Here is a 22,395-nt window from a genome sequence, read left to right as displayed (position 1 = left end):
ATGAAATCACAAGGAGAATTTCACACAGGCAGAAAGCAAAGGAAGCAGCAGATATTGGAATCTTGAATAGAAGAACTCAGTGGGTCAAGCAGTAAATGTGGAGGCAAAAGGAATAAGTTGTTTACAGGCTAAGACTGTGCATCAAGGCTGAAAGGGAAGAGGAACGATTGTTAGTATGTTACGGTACAAGGGGGAGAGGGGCTGCAAAGGTGGCCTTGAACTTCACACTCCCTCTCTCACATTTCTCTTACCCTATTCTAGTTTATCCCAACAAAAGCATGAAGAACACTAGCCACCTTTTGACCAGGTGTGTCATAATTATTTAGTTTAGCTAAGAATTTATTAACTTTTCTCATTAATCTCCCTTTGTTCATACTTCCTCCATATGGATCAGCAGCGATTAACAAGCCTTCAGCTGGTACCACCACTACCTGGGTCATTCTGTCTCTGGTCTCTGCATGTCTTCCATACTCTTCACACAACAAAATATGTTTACTTTCAAATTTCCCCAGTTCTTCAGAAAGGATACAACTTTAAAAGTTAACTACCTCTTTCTCCACCTGATGCTGCCTATTCTGCCGAGCATTTCCACCAATATCTGGTTTTACACCAAGTAAATATAAATGATTCATACAGTTCATCCCTTTTTCTTTCCTTCCCAATATTAACTGAAAGATTGGTCCAATGTTAATCAAAATGTTCACAAAGTGTAAAAACAGAAATGCTGCAGGAATTCAGCAGATCTCGCAGTGCCCACAGGAGCCCTTGTTCAAGTTGTCCTCTGTGCTACATAGTGTCAACTTTCTAAAAGGAGGTTGTGTTTGGTTATGGTTCCAAGTTGTTGAAAAGTGATTTTAACTGTGGATAAACTCCTCCTTTGTTTAAACTGCGGCCTAAATCTCAGTTATAGTTACAGTAATTAATTTGCAAAATGTCAGAAAATAATACATTCACCTTTAGATTCTCAACATAAAGTTAACATTGCACAACAATATCTGTCGGCATATATTTAACAAATTTGATTGAGCTTTTTTTTGAAGATTCCTACGAGCAGGGTGGTAGATGCTGTTTACGGTAATTCTAGCAAGATTTATGACAAGGTCCTTCATGGTAGGGTGAGCCAGAAAGTCAGATCCCATGGGATCCAGATGAGCTGGCCAATTGGATTGACAGTAGGAAAAAAGGTAGTGATACCAGAGCTGTTAGATTGGAAGCCTGCGACTAGTGGTGCACCATAGAGATTGATGCTGGGTCTACCGTTGCTTGTCAACTCAATTAATGACTTGCATGACAATAGAGTTAGCATGGTTTAGAAGGTTTGCAATTGACACCAAAATCTGTGGTATAGTGAAGAAGGTTATCTGAGATTACAGCAGGATCTAAATAAACTGAACCAAAGAATATTTAAAAAGGGTTCAAGGAGGAAGCCTGGCAACTATCAGCCTGTAAGTTTGACGTCTGTGGTAGGTAAATTAATGGAGAAAATTCTTAGAGATAGTACTTATAAACATCTGGATAGACAGGGTCTGATCAGGAGCACTCAACATGGATTTGTGGGAGGAAGGTCATGTTTGACCAATCTGATTGAATTTTTTGAAGAGGTGACTAGGAATGTGGATGAGGGTAGCACAGTGGATGTTGTCTATATGGACTTCAGTAAGGCCTTCGATAAGGTACCACATGGAAGGTTAGTTAGGAAGGTGCAGTCTTTAGGTATAAATTTTAAGATAGTCAAATGGATTGAACATTGGCTGAAAGGGAGAGCCCAGAGAGTGGTAGTGGATAATTGTCTGTCAGGTTGGAGGCCGGTGACCAGTGGTGTGCCTCAAGGATCAGTATTGGGCCCATTGTTGTTCGTTATATACATTAATGATCTAGATGATGGGGTGGTGAATTAGATTAGTAAATATGCAGACGATACTAAGATAGGTGGAATAGTGGATAATGAAGAAGGTTTTCAAGGATTGCAGAGGGATTTGGGCTGCTTAGAAAAGTGGGCTGAAAAATGGCAGATGGAATTTAATGCTGATAAGTGTGAGGTGCTTCATTTTGGTAAGAAGAATCAGAATAGGACATACGTGGTAAATGGGAGAGCATTGAGGAATACAGAAGAGCAGAAAGATTTAGGAGTGACGGTACATCGTTCCCTGAAGGTAGAAACTCACGTGAATAGGGTGGTGAAGAAGGCTTTTAGTATGCTGGCCTTTATCAATCATTGCATGGAATATAGGAGTTGGGAGGTGATGTTGAGATTGTATAAGACGTTGGTGCGGCCTAATTTGGAGTTCTGTGTGCAGTTCTGGTCGCCTAATTATAGGAAGGATATAAACAGAGTGGAGAGAGTGCAGAGAAGGTTTACCAGAATGTTACCTGGGTTTAAGCATCTAGAGTATAGGGACAGATTGGACAGATTAGGTCTTTATTCTTTGGAGCGTAGAAGGTTGAGAGGGGATTTGATAGAAGTATTTAAGATTATGAAAGGGATAGACAGAATGGATGTGGATAGACTATTTCCGTTAAGAGGAGGAAAGATTAAAACAAGAGGACATGAGTTAAGAATTAAGGGGCAGAGGTTTAGAGGTAACATGAGGGGGAACTTCTTTACTCAGAGAGTGGTAGCCGTGTGGAATGATCTTCCGGGAGAAATAGTGGCGGCGGAGTCAATTGTATTATTTAAGAAAAGGTTGGACAGGTATATGGATGAGAAGAAGATGGAGGGTTATGGGCATTGTGCAGGGAGGTGGGACTAGAAAGGGGTGTTTGGTTCGGTGCGGACTAGAAGGGCCTAATGGCCTGTTTCCGTGCTGTAATTGTTATGTTATGTTATAAGATGGAATTAAATTTGGACAAGTTTGCTTTGGAAGATTAAACCAAGACAGGACTTATACGGTGACTGGGAGGGCTCTGAGGCATGTTGCAGAACACAATTTCTTTTCAGGATACAGGCACATAGTTCTATAAGAGTGATGATGGAGGTAGACAGGGTGATGAAAAAGGGTATTTGGCAAGCATGCTGCTTTGGTCAGGACATTGAGTACAGGAATAAGAACATATGTTACAACTGGGCACATGGAGTATTATCCAGTTTTTGTCACCAAACTAGAAGAATATACTATAAGCTGGAAAGGGAGCAGAAAATAATGTATTCATGAGAATGTTACCAGGACTGTTAGATTTGAGTTATGAAGAAAGGTTTGGATTTGATTCACTGGAGCATAGGAGACTAATGTAGTCTTCATAAAAGTTTATAAAACCATGAGATACATTGGTAAAGTATATAGTCATAGCCCTTTACCCAGGGTAGGGGATTCTAAAGGACATGAGCTCCTTTTACACTTACATCCCACTAAATTGGCTATTTAGTGTCCTGGGATAGGAAGGGCATTTTTGCTGTTCATACTTGACTGCTCTTAACTGGGACACTGAACACATTCACACTTGCAGGGAGCCATCCCCAGAATTAGAACTGTCTACCTGTGACATCACGATGCATCGAGCGATGGTGGACCTGCCCTAAATCCTGATCAATGTATTATGATCTTATATTTGAACAAAATTAGTCATGACAAATTATAACATAATTAAGTTTTATCTTCCACACAGTATGAGCCGTTCAGCCCCTGTTGTGCCAACCTATATAAACCGTTATAAGGGACCGTGGGAAAGTGCTAGCAATAAATAGCAGTAGTGGACAATTTTTTAAACAGTGTGAGAAAGTTGGTAGCACTATAGCACTCAATTTGTAAATACCCAATGGAAAAAGTAATGGCAGACCTGCCTTCCCAGAATGCCGTGCAGCATGTCACAGATATTACAGTTGCATGCATAAAGTCAGAACAAAACCAGGATCCTTTGTTTTGATTGTAAGGTCAATTTTGCTGGCTGTGATATGTACATATGATATGTTTAATGGTAAACCCCTAAAAAATTATGTAATTTTACCTGTAAGTAGCTATGCATTTTCGGAGCAACAAAGGTATTGCTGGCTTCTTTCCTTCAACACTTAAGTACCACATATATAAGAGCAGACAAAAAAATGATCTTACTTCAGTGGTGGGCAGCTGTTGGAAAAGATCATGAGACACAGAATTTATAAACATTTAGAGAGGCATAATCTTATTAGGGATAGTCAACATGGTTTCATTAAGGGAATGTTATGTCTCATGAGCCTGATGGATTTCTTAGAGGATGCAACAAAGCACATTGATAAAGTTAGAGAGGTGAATGTAATGTATATGGATCTCAGTAAGGCATTTGATAACATTCCCTATGCAAGACTTATTCAAAAAGTAAGGAGGCATGGAATGTAAAGAGATCTTGTTTGTGGGTACAGAATTGGCTTGCCCACAGAAGGCATCGGGTGTTTGTAGGTAGTTTATATTCTGCATGGAAGTTGGTGACCAGTGGTTTCCTGCAGAGATCTGTTTTTTAACCTCTCCTCTGTCATTTTTATAAATGACCTGGAATAAGAAGTAGGTTAGAAAGTTTGTGGATGACATGAAGGTTGGTGGTGCTATGGATAGTCTGGAGGGACGGCAGAGGCTATAGAGAAAGAGAAAGGATGCTGAGAAGTGGCATATGGAATTTAATCCAACTAAGAGTGAAGTGGTTGATTTTGGTAGGTCAAATTTGAAGGCAGAATACAATGCTAATGGGAGGACTCTGAGCAGTGTGGATAAACTGAGAGATATTGGTGTTTGTGTCCATAGGACACTAAAAGGTGCTACACAGGTTGATAATGATGTTAAGAATGGATATGGTGTGTTGACCTTCATTAACCATGGGATTAAGTTCAAGAGTTGAGAGGTGATGTTGTACCTATGCAAGACCTCAGTTGGTCCTCATTTGCAATATTGCATTAATTTCTGGTCCCCTCACTACAGGATGTGAATGCAATAGAAAGGATGCAGAGGAGGTTTACAAGGATGTTGCCAGATTGGAGAGCAGGCATGAGGATAGGTTGAGAGAATTTGTTCTTTTCATCTTTGAACGATGGAGGATCAGGGGTGACCTAAGAAGTTGATTAAGTGATGAAGGGCATTGATTATGTGGATGGCCAGACATTTTTTTCCCCCAGGTCTGAAATGGTTAACACAAGGGGATCATAGTTGTAAGGTGTTTGGGAGTAGGTATAGGGGGATAAAAGAGGCAGGCTTTTCACTCAGAGAGTAGTGGGTGCATGGAATGTGCTGCCAGGAATGGTGGTGGAGGCAGGTACAGCAGGATCATTCAAGAGACCGTCAAATAAGTACATAGAGTTGAGAATAATTGAGGATTATGCAGTTGGGAAATTTTAGACAGTTGTTAGAGTAGGTTATAAAGTTTCCACTACACTGTTCTGTAGATTTCTATGTTCTATATTCTAGCTGCAGGAGTGGCCAATTGATTATGACTCATCTTTTACTTCAGTATTACTTTCTAGCAGTAACCTGATGTCCCATTATTTATTTAAAGTCAAAACAGCTATTCTTCACTACTTTGAACATACTGTAAAAATGAGCAGACCCAACATGTTTGGGTTGAGAAATCCAAAGACTTGTCAACTCTGAAAAGAAATTTAATTTAATTGAACTAGAATGACCAACATCTTAGTGTGAAGTGTGACACTTGGTTCTAAACATTCTACTCTGAGGAAAATATAACTCTTTGACTAACCCCATTAAACTCTGTTACCTTTTATTCATATAGTTCAATGTGATCACCTCTCATTTTTATGAACTTAAGAGAATATAGGCCAAATATAGACCCAATGTTCAAGCTATTCTCTTGTATGACATCACATGCAACCCTGAGATTCTTTTCCTGTGGGTGAGGCAGAATTATCCACAGGAAAAAGAATCTCGGGCTTGTATGTGATGTGATGTCATGTATGTACTCTGACAATAATTCTGAAATCTAATCTCTACTGCTATTTTGGTCCCATGTCAATGTGACTGATAACTGATTGACCCCTGAAATGATTCAATGAGTTACTCAGGTGTATCAAAGCTCTAGGAAACACAGAATGGGAAATTGATGCTTTACTTTCCAAAAATACCCACACCCTGAGATGAACTAATAAAATGCAATGCTGTAATATTCTTATGTTAAATAATGTTGTATAATTACTGCAAAATTAAGCTTAAGAGACACTGCTTAACAAGTCTACTTTCAATTTAATTAAATAATGTCACTTCAGAAAGATATTTGTCACAGCAATACACTTTAAGTAACTACGAATAATTGTCTTCCAATATTTAGGTTGATGCAATCAAAGCATTAATATGGTAGTATGTGCATACTAATATAGATTTGGGAACTTTTGAAATGTTTAGATTGCATTTTCAAAGCATTTTGTTTCTTCATGCCCTTGCAGTTGCAAACAGAATAATTCATGCTTATTAATTATATTAAGTTGCTTGCTGAAATTCTCTCATAAAATATCAGAAAAAAAACAATAGGATTAAATTTAAAACATGATGTTGCAAGCAGATGTTATTTAAAAGTAGGGTAGACATAGTAAAAATGTTTAATACCAGCAAACAAAAATCTACATTGTTTATGTGTTATACAGTGTAAGCTTGCCACTCATAAAACACACAACAAAAAGCAAAGAATCGAGTAAATGATACTCTTGTTATGAAATAACAATTTAAAAAATATATTTATTGGGACTAAAGAGACTTTGTTAGTACTAACATAGGAAATGAAAAGCAATGAAAAATTCACCAGATAATGGTAAATTCAAAATAATAGTTTTTATTAAACTATCAATAACATAATATATTTTTATTTATTTCTAAGTGTGTGTTTCTTTGTGTGTGTTTGTGTGTGAGCATAAAATTAATGTCCCACTCTGAAAAGTCAATCTTTCTTCAAAGGTTCAGCATCATTTTAGTCTTGCTTGAAGATCTTAAATTCTCAGTTCATAAATAATTATAAAGTGCTTTTAAACTTTAAATCTTCAGGCCTCTTTACTCACAATGGCTATTTTATTCCATGATGAATTCACAAGCCCAGACAAGGTTTAAAAGCTGTGATTAAGTTCTTCCTCAATTATGTCACAAACCAGACAGGGGTTAAATGAAGTTTACATACACAAAAATATACCCAGTAGAAATCTGTCCTCTTTTCTAAAGAGACAGCAAAATGGTTTTCCTTATTTCAAAAGCCATTGATTCTGTGTTTCCCCCTTTCCCAGGAGTAACTCATAACAACAACACCAATTCTAGTTACTGTAACTCAATCCTGTCTTTCACAAGGCTTCAACCCCTGTGCCACTGGGGTTTTCACTTCTGTACTCTCCAAACTGAACTCTTCCAAAAACTGAATTAAAAAATGTCTGAATACGGTAATATATTTCTCCAAATCATGTGACCATTACATAATTACTGAGGTGAGACCCATTTCTTGGAAAGCACATGACTATCAGTTTTATTTCTATCAAAATTCTGTTCCTTTTTTAAAACCATTCCATATCCATAACAACCTCTGACCTCATCTCTGGCTTTGATTAAACAGATGACTATTTTCAGCAATTCTTGAATAATTAAGACCCACTTGAAATCCATTAGCTCTGTCCTTCCCAGATAAGTTGACCCCGAGAATGAACACTCTTCTCAGAAAACAATGGTTCTCTATAATTGTGCTGTGAACTCTGTGTGACCCTGTACCAATCCACAGCTAACTTACTAAGAATACAGATACAATATTGTAACTCTATTATTTACTTTACTAAGACATTTTTATAAAAGATATACAGTTTAACATTAAATTAAATGTTAACCCAATCCATGATACTTTGAACTATATTTCCCACAGTACAAGAAACATGAAGAAAAGTGTATTTTCCTTATCTGTTGTTGGGATAGTTGAGGGAAAATTTAGCTTCTAAATTTATGCTATTGCTCTATGGCAGTGGTGGGTTTGAAATTCTGTTGTGCAGCATTATGTTTTCATGTGTTACACAGTGCAATCTTTTATCTGAAAATCAATTGCTAAATGCATTTGGAAACACTGCACCCACAGCATGCTGTTATAAGTTATAACAAGCTTTGGCAAATTGTAACACAATTCTCCATTTATATTACAAGGAGACTTTGTGGCCTGCAGTTGTAATGTCCGTCACCATGCAGCAGGAACAATTGATGTTTGGTTGTCATCTAGCAGTATGAACTGCTAGCACTGTGCATAAGTATTAAAAGCAGGGCTTTATTGGTGGAATGACCTGTTTTAGCTTGAATATACAGTAATCTCTTTCGGAACCATTGCCAAGAAGTTAGACACAGGCTCAATGGGCCAAACATCATTAGGAAATATGAACTTTTCATTGAAGTGACACCAAGATTCATGATGGGTGGTCCAAAAGTCATGCACCTCAATTAAGTCTTCCTTTCTTTGCAGAAGCTCTGACATTCGATAGCTCCAAAAGCACAAGGACTCTAGCTGTTGGAGACATGTGGAACATATCTTCATAACCCACCTCCCATGTGGGTTTTTCTGCTCTAGAACAGTTCCACATTAAGGGTTGGCCAAGAGCTGTCTCCACACATCTCTGCATGAAATTTTATCCTTACATCCCTTGAAATCTGGTCAATACTTATCATCCAACCAATAACTAGAAACTCATGATCTGATCATTAATATATTGTTGAAGTGAGTAAATGCTGTGCACAAATGTTTTCTACTTTGCAAATGTGACAGTACCTCAAAAGTTCTTTGAATTGTATAAAAAGATCATTCCAGATCATGGAAGCAGGCCCTTCAACTAACTATGTCGGTGCTGGCTTTAAGTACCTATCCATATTAATCGCATTGACTGTAAATGATCCTGTGGACCTGAATGGTACTAGAACCAGGCATGCCTTTCTTTATAATTCCTAAACAAAGTCTCAAACCAGTTGTTAAAAGCAGACTGAAATGGAATTGTTAAAATAAAAGATCACATTATTTGATTTCCGTTGCCTTGGCAATCCCATAGTGCAAAGGTAATGACAATGTTGACTAATCATGCCAATCAATCTCTGTTTATAGTCATTTCAAGAGCAATTTTCTGACCTCAACCACTTAACAACATGTTGAAAGCTTATGTATCTTCTAACAGCAATCTTAAATGGCCAAGTGATTAATGTCAAAGCACAGCTAAATTATTCTTATGCACTCTCCACTAATTTTACAATATTTGAAAATTACCCCTTTGAACTAAATCCTTTCTTGCAGTTTAATTTTAGCTTAGAATAACTTTAATATTTGGCTATATATCCCTGATGCTACCTCAGTGTAAATAAATTCAGTGAATGTTTTAAACTGAAAACCATTCCTTTGTGTACCAATATTCTCCAATTGATGCTGTAGTTTGATACAGAATCCAATCAATTGTAATTGGGATAATAGGTGTTTGTTGGAAAATGATACCCTTGATGAGGACAGAATGCAAAGAACACACACAGCTAGAAATTGAAGCTGGATCCATGGCAAGTTACTGAGATGCATTATATTCTGAAATTTTGTTGGACTCTGTGGAAGTATCCCAGTTCCCAATGCAGAGCGAGCTAATGAAGTGAGTACAGAAGGGAATATGATTGACCTTGTACTACATTATGGAAAAAAAATACTTGTTATGTTCAAAGTGATTTTCAAGAAATTCATAATGTGAAAGCTATTATTTGTGAAAACTTGCTTGCAATCTAAAATTTTCAGTGCATAATTTTAATTCACATAAATGTGGATTTCCCCAGCTATCCAAATATTAGCAAGAAAGCCCGGAAATTAACAAAAATGAGGACATTTTTCTTGTGTTCTTTCTGGCACACTGTCACTGACATTATGATGAAGTTAAAAAAGCAGAGGTTAATTGAAAAATGAGATAAACAAAATCCCTTGTACATCTCGGAATAAATTTGCCTGGCAGCACTGACAGGCAACAACTATTGCTTGTGAAAATCTCCTCTGAACTGGGTGCCGGAGATTAAAAAAAACAATGTTAATTGTCTTCCAATTCCTTCCACCTCATTTCAGCGCAATTAAATGCTGAACATTCCAGCCGCTGAAATTTGCATTAATGCACCTCTACAAGAAATAGCTCAGTGAGGCAAGAGCAGCACTTTTTTTTTGCTAGCCTGCTGAGAAAATATTCAAGTTGCCAACATACTTTTAACAGAATTTGTGAAAGAATATTAGCACCATTTTCATTTCTTACTTTTGTTTCTCCCATATTTTAATACATCACTTATGTCTTAAGCTAAAGAACAAAATGGTTATGGTTAATGGACAATTTTAGGACCATAGCACTGAAACAGACCATTCAGTCCATCTAGTCTCTACCAAACTACTTTCCACCCTGTCCCAACGACCTGTACCCGAACCATCGTCCTACATGCCCCTCACATCCATGTACCTATCCAAATTTATCTGAAATGGTGTAATCAAATATGTATCCACCACCACTGCTGGCACCTCATTCCACTGTCTCACCATTCTGAGTGAAGGCATTCACTCCAATATTCACATTAAACATTTCATCTTTCATTATAAATTCATGACTTCCAGCTCTTAATCATACAACTTCTGTGGAAAAGCCTGTTTGCATTTATCCTATCTATACCCCTTAAAACGTAGTACACATTTATCAAACCACCTCTCTGATATTCAGAGAATAAGTGTCTAATCTTTTGAACATTGCCCAATAATTCCATGCCTCAAGTCCCAGAAATATTTTCTCTGCACTCTTTCAATTCTATTGACATCATTCCTGTATAACTTGAACATAACTTTCCATCTCCTGTACTCAGTTCTTTGATTTATGAAGGCAAAATCTCTCTTTTCCACCCTGTCTACCTATGACACCATTAAAAAAAAATGTTTGTATTCCTAGATCCCTCTGTTCCACCACATTTTGCAGCACCTTACCATTTACTGTATGTCCTCCCAAAGTGCAGCACTTCATTCTTGTCCGCATTGAATTCCTTTTTGCAGTCCATTTTCCATCTGGTCCAGACTCTGCTGCAGACCTCATAAAAGTCCATGTTGACAATATCCACTTCCTTTCCTTCGTCACCTTTATTAGTAAACTCCTTGAAAAACTATGAGATTGGTTAGACATGATCTACCATGAATAAATCCATGTTGACTATCCCTAATCAATCTTGGCCTGTCCACACATCTATCTGGTCTCTTAGAATATTGTCTAATAACTTTAGTACTGCTGATGTTAGGCTTACCAGCCTACAATTTCCTAGATTATTCTTGGAGCCTTTCTTAAATAATGGGACTACATTAGCCACCTTTCAAACCTCTGGCACCTCACACTTGACTATGGACATTTTAAATACCTCTGCCAAAGGGAACATCTTACCAGTTCCTGGGAATTATCCAACTTTATTTCCCTCTAGACAGCAAGCATCTCTTCCTCTATAATTGCATGGGGTTTATGATCTCACTGCTGTTTTGCCTCACTTTAGTTTCCTGAGTAAATATAAATGCAAAAAACATCCATTTAGGATCTCCATTATCTCTTTTGATTCCACACACAGATGACTAATTTTGTCCCATGGTATCCTTTTGCTCTTAATTTATTTGCAGAAGTTTTTGGCATTTTCCATCACATTGTCTGCCATAGTAACCTTATGTCTTCATTTTCAAGATTCTTTTATTGTCATGTAATAAAAGAGAAAATATAATACACAAAATGTTTGCGATGAGGCAAGCAAATAGTCGCCATTAGTATTGCTAGGAGCCCCTTACAGTAAGAGAATGAAAAACAAAAGAGAGTCCCTTGAGAGACACTGAGTCTTTATGGATTCACCTTCAGTGCTCCCACAGCCTCTGCAGCCATACAGACCCCTGTTAGATCCTTTGGCAACCTAAGCTCAAGATCCAAACCTCCAATGTGATCAGGAAGCCTTCAGCACCTGATCCCTTCTTGCCCTTAGCTCCCTTTCGAATCCTGGTTCCGATACCTGATTTCCATGATCCAGTCTCCAGCAGCCCATAGCCTGTGTGGTTCCTGATGATTTTAGATTTCCATCTTAATTTTTTTCGTATATTTTTCATATTGCTCAAGTACATCATTTGTACCTGTACTTGCTATGCATCTCCCTCTTCTTCATGACCAGGGCCTTAATTTCTCTCAAAAACTAAGGTCACCTATACCTGTTAGTTTTGCCTTTATTCTGATGTGATCTCAAAATCTCAAAATTTCATCTTTGAAGGTTTTTTACCTTTGCAGAAAACAACCTGTCCTAATCCACACTTCTGATACCATCAAAACTGGCCTTTCTTCAATCTTAACCCAAGGACTAGACCAGTCCTTTCCCACAATTACCTTGAAACTAATGGCACAAGATCCAAGATGTTCCTTTACACTCACTTACATCACCTGCCCTGTCTCGGTCCCCATTAGGAGATCCAGTATTGCACTCTCTCTAGTTGTGTTCAGAAAATTTCTCTGAACACATTTAGCAAACTCTATTCCATTCAGCTGTTTAACAGTATGGCAGTCCCAGTCAATATGTCGAAAGTTAAAATTACCCATCACAACCTTTTGTTTCTTGCAACTGTCTGCTGTCTCTATGCAAATTTGCTCATGAAATTTTACCTGATTATTGGATTATTAATAATACAATCCAAATATGATCATCTCTATCTCTTTCCTCAGTTACACCCATGTAGCCTTGGTGGAGGGGCTCTCCAGTCTGACCTGTCATGGCAGTCTCACTGACTCTCCTTTCATCCCATCTCCTCTATTGCATCTGAAACAATGGAACCTCACAACATTGAACTGTATTATCCTCCTATTTCTGGCCTCACTAGCATGTGGCCTGAGTTGCAATCCTTGAGAATGCCTTTAACTCAATCTGAGATGTTCTGACCCTGGCATCTGAGAGGCAACATTCCATCAAGAGTCTCAATGTCATCCACAGAACCTCTTATCTATTCCTCTAAACATAGAATCCCCTAATCCCCTATCACTACAGCTTACCTCTTCTCTCCTTACAATTCTGATCCAAAGGGGCAGGCTCCATGCCATAGATCTTATTCCATCTGTGGTAAACCACTGTGTGTATATATATATATATGTTTTGATGTGCTGTATGTATATTTGGATGTGCAGGGACACAACCCTTGCTGACTGTGCCGGAGGCTCCTCCCACTGACCCCTGAATAAAGGTGACTATCCCACACCCCTTTCCTCAGTCCAAGGCAGTCGACCAACACGGACAGACATCCATTCTGTTGTGAATAAAAGCCTATCAGTTTCTCTACAACTTCTAGTCTTTGAAGTTATTGATGGTGCATCAATTTTATTCACTACTGTTTTTTGATAATTGGGCAGATCCTGAAGCCAGAAAAACTGGACCTCAACCCACAACCTGACGCATCCAACAGCTTTGAATTCTAGCTGTGTGGCTTTGAACTGTTCCATCATACTTCCTTTCCTATCATTCAATCAGAGGACAACAGACTGTAAGTATTGTATTTGTGGGTCAGGCCCCTGGTATATCAATGATCAGGGATTCCTAGTCTTACCTAGCAGCAAAGGACATATTGAAAAGACAGTACTGGAGGAAGGTAAATGAGTGCTACGCTAGGCACCTCCTGGCTACCCATAAGCAGCGATCCAGGAAATCAAGCACTGAGCATCTTCGGTCCCTGAGAGTTCTTGGACGGGCCTGTGACTGCAAGGCTGTGATGACACAGTGAACATGGAAGACCTGATCAAAGATGCCTATGTTGCAGGTATAACATTTAGCTTCATCCAGCAGAGATGGTTAGAACAAGGTGAGCTCAATTTGCAGAAGGTGGTTGAGCTAGCAGACATGTGAGAAATGGCCCTCCAAAACATGGACGTGAACTCAGCTTATAATGTATCTGCCTCGTGGTTACCACAGGTGCCTCCACCTTGAAAAGTGGAAGGGCTGCAAACCAGTGGAACACCACCATGTTTCACCAGCTACTAGATCATGGTCATGGTACTCCATTTGCACCCGAAATGCTACTTTTGCAGACTGCTAAAAAACCGAGAAAACACTGTCAAGCGAATGGCATGGTCACACTAACTGTGGGAAGAAGGGACACTACACTAAAGAGTTTATATCTGGGTTGACCTCTAAACCCAGCAGCACCGTGTACATGCTATGCGAGCCGATATCTTGGACACCGCCATCTCCTCAACCAAGCAGTGCCATGTGCGGGCCATGGGGGCTTCTATCTTGGAACAGAATGTCCAGACATTCCACTGTATCTACAGAGACCGACAACATCTCAACACTGGCCTCCATCCCACTAGACCGGGGAGCTTCTCCAATTCGCTAGATCGACGATGGATATCAGGATAGATGGTCACATGATGAGCTGCCTGTGTGACAGTGGGAGCATGGAGAGCTTTATCCACCCTGACATATTGCAGCGTTACTCCCTTGATATAAGGCCAGTAAAGCACAAGGTCTCCTTGGCCTCAAAGTCCCAAAGAGCTGAATTCTATGGCTAGTGTGTAGTGATTTTGACTGTATGGGCACAGTCCATAAAGATATTAAACTCCTCGTGATGCCAGAGCTTTGTGCTGCTGTGCTGTTGAGGCTGGACTTTCAGTGCTACCTTAAGTGTGTCATGATGGACTACGATGGACCCCATCCCCCTTCACTGTCTCTAACCAGCATTTTTTAAACCGCCACTGCGCTCCACCCATGAAAACCCCCTGGCCTTTCCTCCCATCGTTTCCAGCCAGCAACCCGTAGATTGTCCACCACATGTGACCTGCGGCCTTTCAACACTCAAGATCACCCCTCCATCTCTGTTTGCTAGCTTCACCCCTGACTTTTGCTACCAAAAGTAGGTGATACATTGCCAGGGATAACACCTTCATCAGGCCAGAGGTATAGCGGGTTCTGAATGAGGGGATCATTGAAGCCAGCACCAGGCCCTGGAAAGCCTAAGTAGTGATAGTTAAGAATGGGGTGAAACACAGAATGGTCATTGACTACAGTCAGACTATTAATAGATATAACAGTTGGATATGTATCCTCTTCCCCCACATATCCAACATGGTGAATCAAATCTCCCAATATTGGGTATTCTCCACTATCAATTTTAAATCGGCATATCACCAGCTCCCTATACACCCAGAGGACAGTCAATGTACTGACTTTGAGGTAGATGGCCACCTCTGCCATTTTCTGAGGGTTCCCTTTGGAGTTACCAACAGGGTCTCGGTCTTCCAGTGGGAGATGGACTGCATGGTAGACCAGTACAAGCTGCAAGCCACATTCCCATTTCTGGACAATGTCACCATTTACAGTCATGACATACAGGATCATGGCTCCAATCTCAAAAGATGTCTCCAGGCTGCCAAACTCCTTAATGTTATATACAATAAAGATAAGTTTGTGTTTTGCACAACTCGTCTTGCCATCCTTGGCTTTGTTTAGAGGACAGAGTCATTGGCCCCGATCCCAACCACATGCGCCCTCTTTTGGAACTCTCCTTTCCTACAGCCTCAAGTCTCCAAAAATGTGCCTAAGGTTTGTCTCTTCTATGCCCAGAAGATCCCAAATTATGCGACAAGGCCCACCCCCTTGTCAAATCCACCTCTTTTCCCCTGATGTCAGAGGCCCATGAGACCTTCAGCCCCATCAAGGCAGATATTGCCAAGGCTGCAATGCATACAGTGGATGAATCCACCCCCGTTCCAGATAGAGAGCAATGCATCCAACTTTGCCATAGTCACCACCCTTAAGTGAATAAAAGCCTATCAGTTTCTCTACAACTTCTAGTCGAACTTATTGATGGTGTATCACCCTGGTAGGTTGTCTCCCTCAACAATATCAAAACCATATATTTGTTATTTAGTGGAGGGGCTACTAACTAACCTTTCCCTTTCCCCCTCCTGACAATCATCCAGCCATCTGCCTCCTGCCTCCTGGGAGTGACTGCTTCCCTTTAACTCCTGTCCATCACATCCTCAGCTTTTTGGATAATTCAGAGTCCATCTAGCTCCAGCTCTAGTTCCCTGGCTCAGTCTGGAAGGAGTTGAATCTTGATACACTTCTTGCAGGTGTATACATCAAGGACACTGATGAATTCCCTGATTTCCCCACATACTTCTGCCCTGGCAGCCATTCCTACTGCTTATTCTACACAAGAAGAAAATAGACCTTACCTAATGTCTCTTAACTGTGATCTTAACTGTAACTACTTACTGAACTCTATTGAAACATTATTGAAGTAAATAAGATATTCAGTTAAATTAGAAAACTAGAAATTGACAGATGGAAGTGTGAGGTGTTGCACCATGGAAGGACAAACCAAGGAAGGACATATATTGTAAATTGTAGGGCACTGTAAAGTCAACTCAAGTTTATTGTCATCTGATTGCACAAGTACAACCCAATGCAACAGTGTTCTCCAGTCCTCAGTGCAAAACACGCAGACACAAAACCGAATAGAACATGCATACAGGCAAAAAATACATTTGGAGGACGTATTCATATATACAAATAAATAAATATTGTTTCAGGAATACAAGAATCTTGGATAGTTAGTGTGAGCAGTTCCTTTGGTCATGGAACCATTGTACACTACAGCACAGAAATAGGCCCATTGAGCCCTTGCCCTGTGCTGAATCTTTTTTTTTTGTCTAGTCCCACTAACCTGCGCCCAGTCCATAGCCCTCCATACTTCTCCCATCCATGTACTTCCCCAAATTATTCTTATATGTTAACATTGAGCCTGCATTCATCACTTCAGCTGGCAGCTTATTCCACACTCTCACCAGTCTCTGTGTGAAGAAGTTCCCCCTCATGTTCCTCCTAAACTTGTTTTCCCTTTTACCCTTAACTCATGTCCTCTACTTTGTATTTCACCTACTCAGTGGAAAAAAAGCCTTTCTACATTTTCTCTGTCTATCCCCCTCATAATTTTAAATACCTCTCACAAATATCCCCTCATTCTTTTACACTCCTGGGAATAAAGTCTGAAACTATTTAACCTTTCCCTTTAACTCAGTTCCTGAAGTCAGAGCAACATCCTAGTAAATCTTCTCTGCACTCTTTCTATCTTATTGATATCTTTCCAGCAGTCAGGTGACCAAAACTGCACACAATATTCCAAATTTTGCCTCACCAATGTCTCATACAAATTTACCATAAAATCCCAACTCCTATACATTGATTTATGAAGGTCAATATGTCAAAAGCTCTCTTTATAACCCTATCCACCTCTGATGTCTCTTTCAGGGAATTATATATCTGTATTCCTAGGTTCCTCTGTTCTACTGCACTCCTCAGTGCCCTCCCATTTACCGTGTATGTTCTTTCTTGGTTTGTCCTTCCAAAATGCAATACCTCATACTTGTCTATAATAAATTCTATCTGCTAATTTTCAGCCCATGTTTCCAGCTGGTCAAGATCCCTCTGCAAACTTTGAAAACCTTCTTCGCTGTCCACAATACCTCTAATTTTAGTGTCATCTGCAAATTTGCTCATCCAATTTACCAGTTCACTACTTCATCTAGAATACCTAGTGTCTGAACCTTCCTGACTAACATCCCACGTGGAACCTTGTCAAAGGCCTTATTCAAGTCCACATTAACAACATCCACAACCTTTCCATTATCAACTTTCCTGTAACCTACTTGAAAAAGTCCTTAAGGTTGGTTAAACATGACTTAACATACACAAAATCATATTAACTATCCCTAATCAATTTCTGGTTGACTGTTCCCTTTTTCTCTCCTATCTGTCACCCATCTACACTCCTCCTGCCTCCTTGGTGTAATAATCCCTCTAACTCCTGTCTATCACTCCCTCTGCCTCCTGAATTATCTGGTGTTCATCCAACATCAGCTCCAATTCCTTAACTCTGCTTGTCAGGAACTGCAGCTGGAGACACTTCTCGAAGATGAAGTCGTCAGGCTTCCCCGACAACAAACATTCTGCAAAAGGAACATTTCCCTGCCTTGGCTGCCAATCCTACTTTTTATAATCAGAGGAAAAAAATATATATATCTAAAACCCGACCTACCCATTTCTACCTGCTGAATCCTTTTTGTTTCTTGAAAAGGATGGCCCTTTCTTACTTCAATTCCTTCTATCCCTCTTACCTGTTCTCACCAAATCCTGTTGAGCCAAAGCCTTACCATTCTGACTCAGCTCACTCTGATGAGTCATTCTGCATTCTCACTGCACTTGGGATGAGACTGTTCCTCAGACTGGTGATACTGGCTCTGAAACTCCTGTACCTTTTTCATGATGGTAGCAGCTGAAAAGTACTGTGTGTAGGGTGGAAAGGGTCATCAATGATTTTGTGCGCCCTCTTCAGACAATGATCCTGGTAGATCACATCAATACAGGGCCTGGGAGGTGGGTGAGGGAGACTCCAGTGACCCTTTCATCCACTCTTATGGTCCTGTGGATTGATCTCTGATCCATTTCTCTGCAGAAACTGTACCACACTCTGATGCATCTGGCCATGGCACTTTTGATAGAGCTCTGGTAGAAGTTTGACATAACAGTGGCCAGTAGCCTTGCCTGCTGCAGTCTTCTCAGGAAGTGCAATCTCTAACGTGCCTTCCTGACAAGTGAGAAGATGTGTATCCATGAAAGGTCACTAATTACATGAACTCCAAGGAACTTGGTGCTCTCTACTCTGCCTACAAAAGAGATGTTGATGGTTCATGGAAGGGGATGATTCCTGGTCCTCCTGAAGTCCACAATCATCTCCTTCATCTTGACAATGTTGAGACTCAGGTTGTTACCCTCATGACATTTCACAAGATTTTCCATCTCTTCTCTGTATTGCAACTCATTGATTCTGATGAGGCCAAATACCGTTGTGTCATCTAAAAATGATGACACTCTTGCAACTGGATGATGAATAGGAATGGGTGGAGCATACAGCCCTGACATGCACCAGGGGCAAAACTCTACATTCTGCTATCAACTTAGATAGACTGTGGTATTTCCGTTAGGAAGTCCAGGATCCATTTTCAAAGAGGGGTGTTGAGTCCCAGCTAGGACAGCTTCTTCACCAGCCATTCGGGAATGATTATGTTAAATGGCAAGCTGAATTCAATGAACAGAAGCCTAGCATATAAGGCATCATTCTCCAGGTGGATCAGGACAAGGTTATATCATTGTCTGTGGAGCGATTTCTCTATAGGTGAATTGAAATTGGTCTAGTGTCTCTGGGTGGTGTGCTTTGATGCGTTCCATCACCATACCTCAAAGCATTTCATAATGGTGAAGGTATCTGCCACAAGTTGGTGGTCATTTAGGCCTATTATTGTCACCCTCTGGGGTACTGGGATGATGGTGGCTGTCTTGAACCTTACAGGAATGATAGATTGCTGCAGTACGGTGTTGAAGATGTCCATGAAGACCTCCATCAACTTGTCTGTGCAGTCCAACCAGGTATGTTGTTTAGTCCTGCCATCTTTTGTGGGTTCACCTTGGATAGGGTTCTCCTCACTTTGGTTGCGGCTATGCAGGGGATCTGTTCATCAGCGGGCCTCATTCTGTTCTCATCGAACTGTGTATAAAGTTATTCAGTCTGTCCGGAAGGGAGGCATCATTGAACTTGAAAGTTTGACTTGTGATCCATTATAGTTTTGATACCTTGCCATATGCAACTCATGTTGTCAGTGTCACACAGCTGTCTGTGAATCTTCTGTGCCTATCCCAGCTTTGCCTTCCGGATTTCATGAGAGAGTCAGACCTGACTGATTTTAGTATCATCCTACACCCTGTCCTGATGGCAGTATCACAAGCTCTGAGAAGGGCCCGGACCTCTGCATCCAACCAAGGTTTCTGGTTAGCCCAGGTTGAGAAGTATTTGATCTCAGTGACTTCCTCAGTGCACTTGCTGATGAAGCCAGTCACTGAACTCCTCAATATTTACATGACAGTACTTGGTGGCTGCCTCCCTGAAATGGCTCCAGTCCATGGTCTCAAAGCAGACTTGAGTGCTTCCCCAACCCCCACCCCACCCCATCTTCCTGGCCACATCCTGATCTTGTAAATTGATCTAGTTTACTTTGCCAGTGATCTGTACACTTGGATTAATGGACGGAAATGTAATCCGAGTAACCAAGGTTGGGGTGAGGTGCAGCCTTGTATGCACCAGGGACATTGATGTGCAACTGATCCAGTGTGTTCTCTCATCTGGTGGCAAAGTTGACATGCAGTTTAAACTATGTTAAGACCATTTTCAGGTTTGTGTGATTGAAAACACCACCAACAATCATGGTACCATCAGGGTGGGACGTCTGGGTTTCACAGATTACATTGTATAGCTCTTTCATAGCTTCACCCTTATTAGCGAAAAGTAGAAGGCAGAAAGTGGCAATCAGCATGGCTGAGAATTCCCTGGGAAGGTGGAAGGGTCTGCGTTTCATCAGGAGGTACTCTGTCTGTACTGAAGGTCTTCGCAACAGAGACATTGGTGCACCAGTTCTCATTGATGTAAATGCACAGTCCACCACCCCATCCCGCCACCTTGAGTTTTGCTAGAAGGAGCAGCATCTCTGAAGGAAATAAGGTCAACCAGCTCAATCGCTGAGTCTGGAATGGTGTCCTGGAGCCACATTTCTGTAATTACCAGAGCGCAGCAGCTCTGCAGTTCTCTCCTGTTCAGATGCAATCTCAGGTCATCCATTTTCTTCTCTAGCAATCTGACATTTGAGAGTAAGATCATCAGGATCATGGGTCAGATAGGTTCATTCTCAGTGTAAACATGAGGCTGGACTGTTTTCCATGCTTATGCCTTCTCCAGGAGTGCTTCCGATAGCTTCCTACTCATCTCCCACAATCCACTCTGTGGTTTGCAGCAGTCTGTGTTCCCTGCTTTAGTAGGTTAAAATTACTCAGAATCTTCCCAATCCGATTTGCTAATTTGAAAGTCTAGTTTGTATTTTTTTGTTTTGATCAATGTATTCTGATCATAGACACAACATAGTGGATAGGGGCTTCATCGTTGTTTAGAACTGAAGTGGCCGCTGTAACCTTGTGCGCTGCCATTTTCAATTTTTCCTCAGGAGAACAGAGGGATCTGGGAATACAGATAAATAATTCCCTGAAAGTGATGTCACAAATAGGTCGGATCATAAAGAGAACTTTTGGCACATTAGCCTCATAAATCAATGCATTGAGTATAGGAGTTTGGGATATTATGATGAAGTTGAATAAGACATTGATTAGGCCAAATTTGGATTATTGTGTTCAGTTTTGGTCACTTAACTACAGGAAAAAAGATATTAATAAGATTGAAAGAATATAGAAGAGGTTTAAAAGGATGTGGCCAGGACTTGAACTGAGTTATAGGGAAAGGTTAAAAAGGTTAAACTTTATTTTCTGGAGCACAGATGAATGAGGGGAGATTTGATAGAGTTGTAGTGTGCGCACTTCTGTGAAGTGTGGAAAGAATGACACACACCCAAGAAGCTGAAATCAAAGAATGATTTATTGCACTGGCAGCTCTTCTTATATTCTCTCCCTGCTGTTGATGGCAGGAATGACGTCACAGCAGCAGCGCCCCCAGATTAGGCAGCATTCCCACTGTTGCTCATTGTTTCCTGCCGTGCAGATGGTCACTTTTGATGAAAATCATTGCCCCTGTGGGGTCTGTGCAGTCTACACATTCATTGGCCATCATGTGTACTGGTTAGCGGACCACTACATGACCCCCTCACCAGAACCAGTGATTGGAGCACTGTTCTCTGTTTTCAGTGGCCTACCACTGTGTCACAGGGGCTGAGTGGAGACCGGTTGGGTCATATCCAGATGTAATCGTTTGAGGTGGTCGATAACAAAAGCCTCTTCCTTACCACCGATATCCAGCACACATGTCAACCCGTTGTGTCTGATTACTTTATACAGCCCCTCATATGGCCATTTCAGAGGTGTTTGGTGTGTCCCCGAACGAAAATGGACTCACAAGGCTCTTTGGGTACATAGGCTTTGGCCTGGCTATGCGGCGGAGGCTGCTAGAGTACCCAGTCTTTCCTTCAGCTTAGTCAATGAGACCGTGGGGGTTCTGGGTTCTTGGCGGTGGTCACAAAATCCCCTGGTATCACCAACGATGTGCCATACACCATCTTAACTGCTGAGGAGTTGGTCTTCTTTTGGCATGATATAGATCCCCAGGAGGACCCAGGGTAGCTCGTCTGCCCAGTTTGGCCCTTTGAGCCGAGCCAGCAAGCCACCTTTAGGTGCCTGTGTAACCACTCCTCCAACTCGTTGGCCTGAGGGTGGTAAGCTGTGGTATGGTGGAGCTGGGTACCCAGGAAATTAGCCAGTCCCACCCAGAGTCCCAAAGTGAACTGTGTACTTTTATCAGTGGTCATATGATCAGAGACATCAAATCTCGACACCCAGGTGTAAATCAGTGACATGGCTCAGGTCTTGGTGATTGTGTTGGCCAACA

The 22,395-nt window shown here is 40.8% G+C and overlaps 1 long non-coding RNA gene across 3 annotated transcripts in view; it reads left to right on the top strand.

Annotated features, from left to right (window-relative positions):
• Positions 1–22,395, top strand: part of LOC138751448 (uncharacterized) — a 69,794-nt gene that overhangs the window by 8,346 nt on the left and 39,053 nt on the right. Inside the window, exon 3 of one of the 3 annotated variants that reach the window (XR_011349940.1) lies at positions 19,309–19,385. The exons of the other annotated variants lie outside the window; for them this stretch is intronic. This is a non-coding gene — a long non-coding RNA (uncharacterized lncRNA). The remainder of the gene's footprint in view (positions 1–19,308; positions 19,386–22,395) is intronic. 3 annotated transcript variants of the gene reach the window in all.

This window comes from Narcine bancroftii, chromosome 1 (assembly GCF_036971445.1).
Source record: "Narcine bancroftii isolate sNarBan1 chromosome 1, sNarBan1.hap1, whole genome shotgun sequence".
NCBI lineage: Eukaryota > Metazoa > Chordata > Chondrichthyes > Torpediniformes > Narcinidae > Narcine > Narcine bancroftii.
The sequence above is the reverse complement of the archived record's forward strand: the minus strand, read 5'-3'. Positions and strand labels throughout refer to the sequence as shown.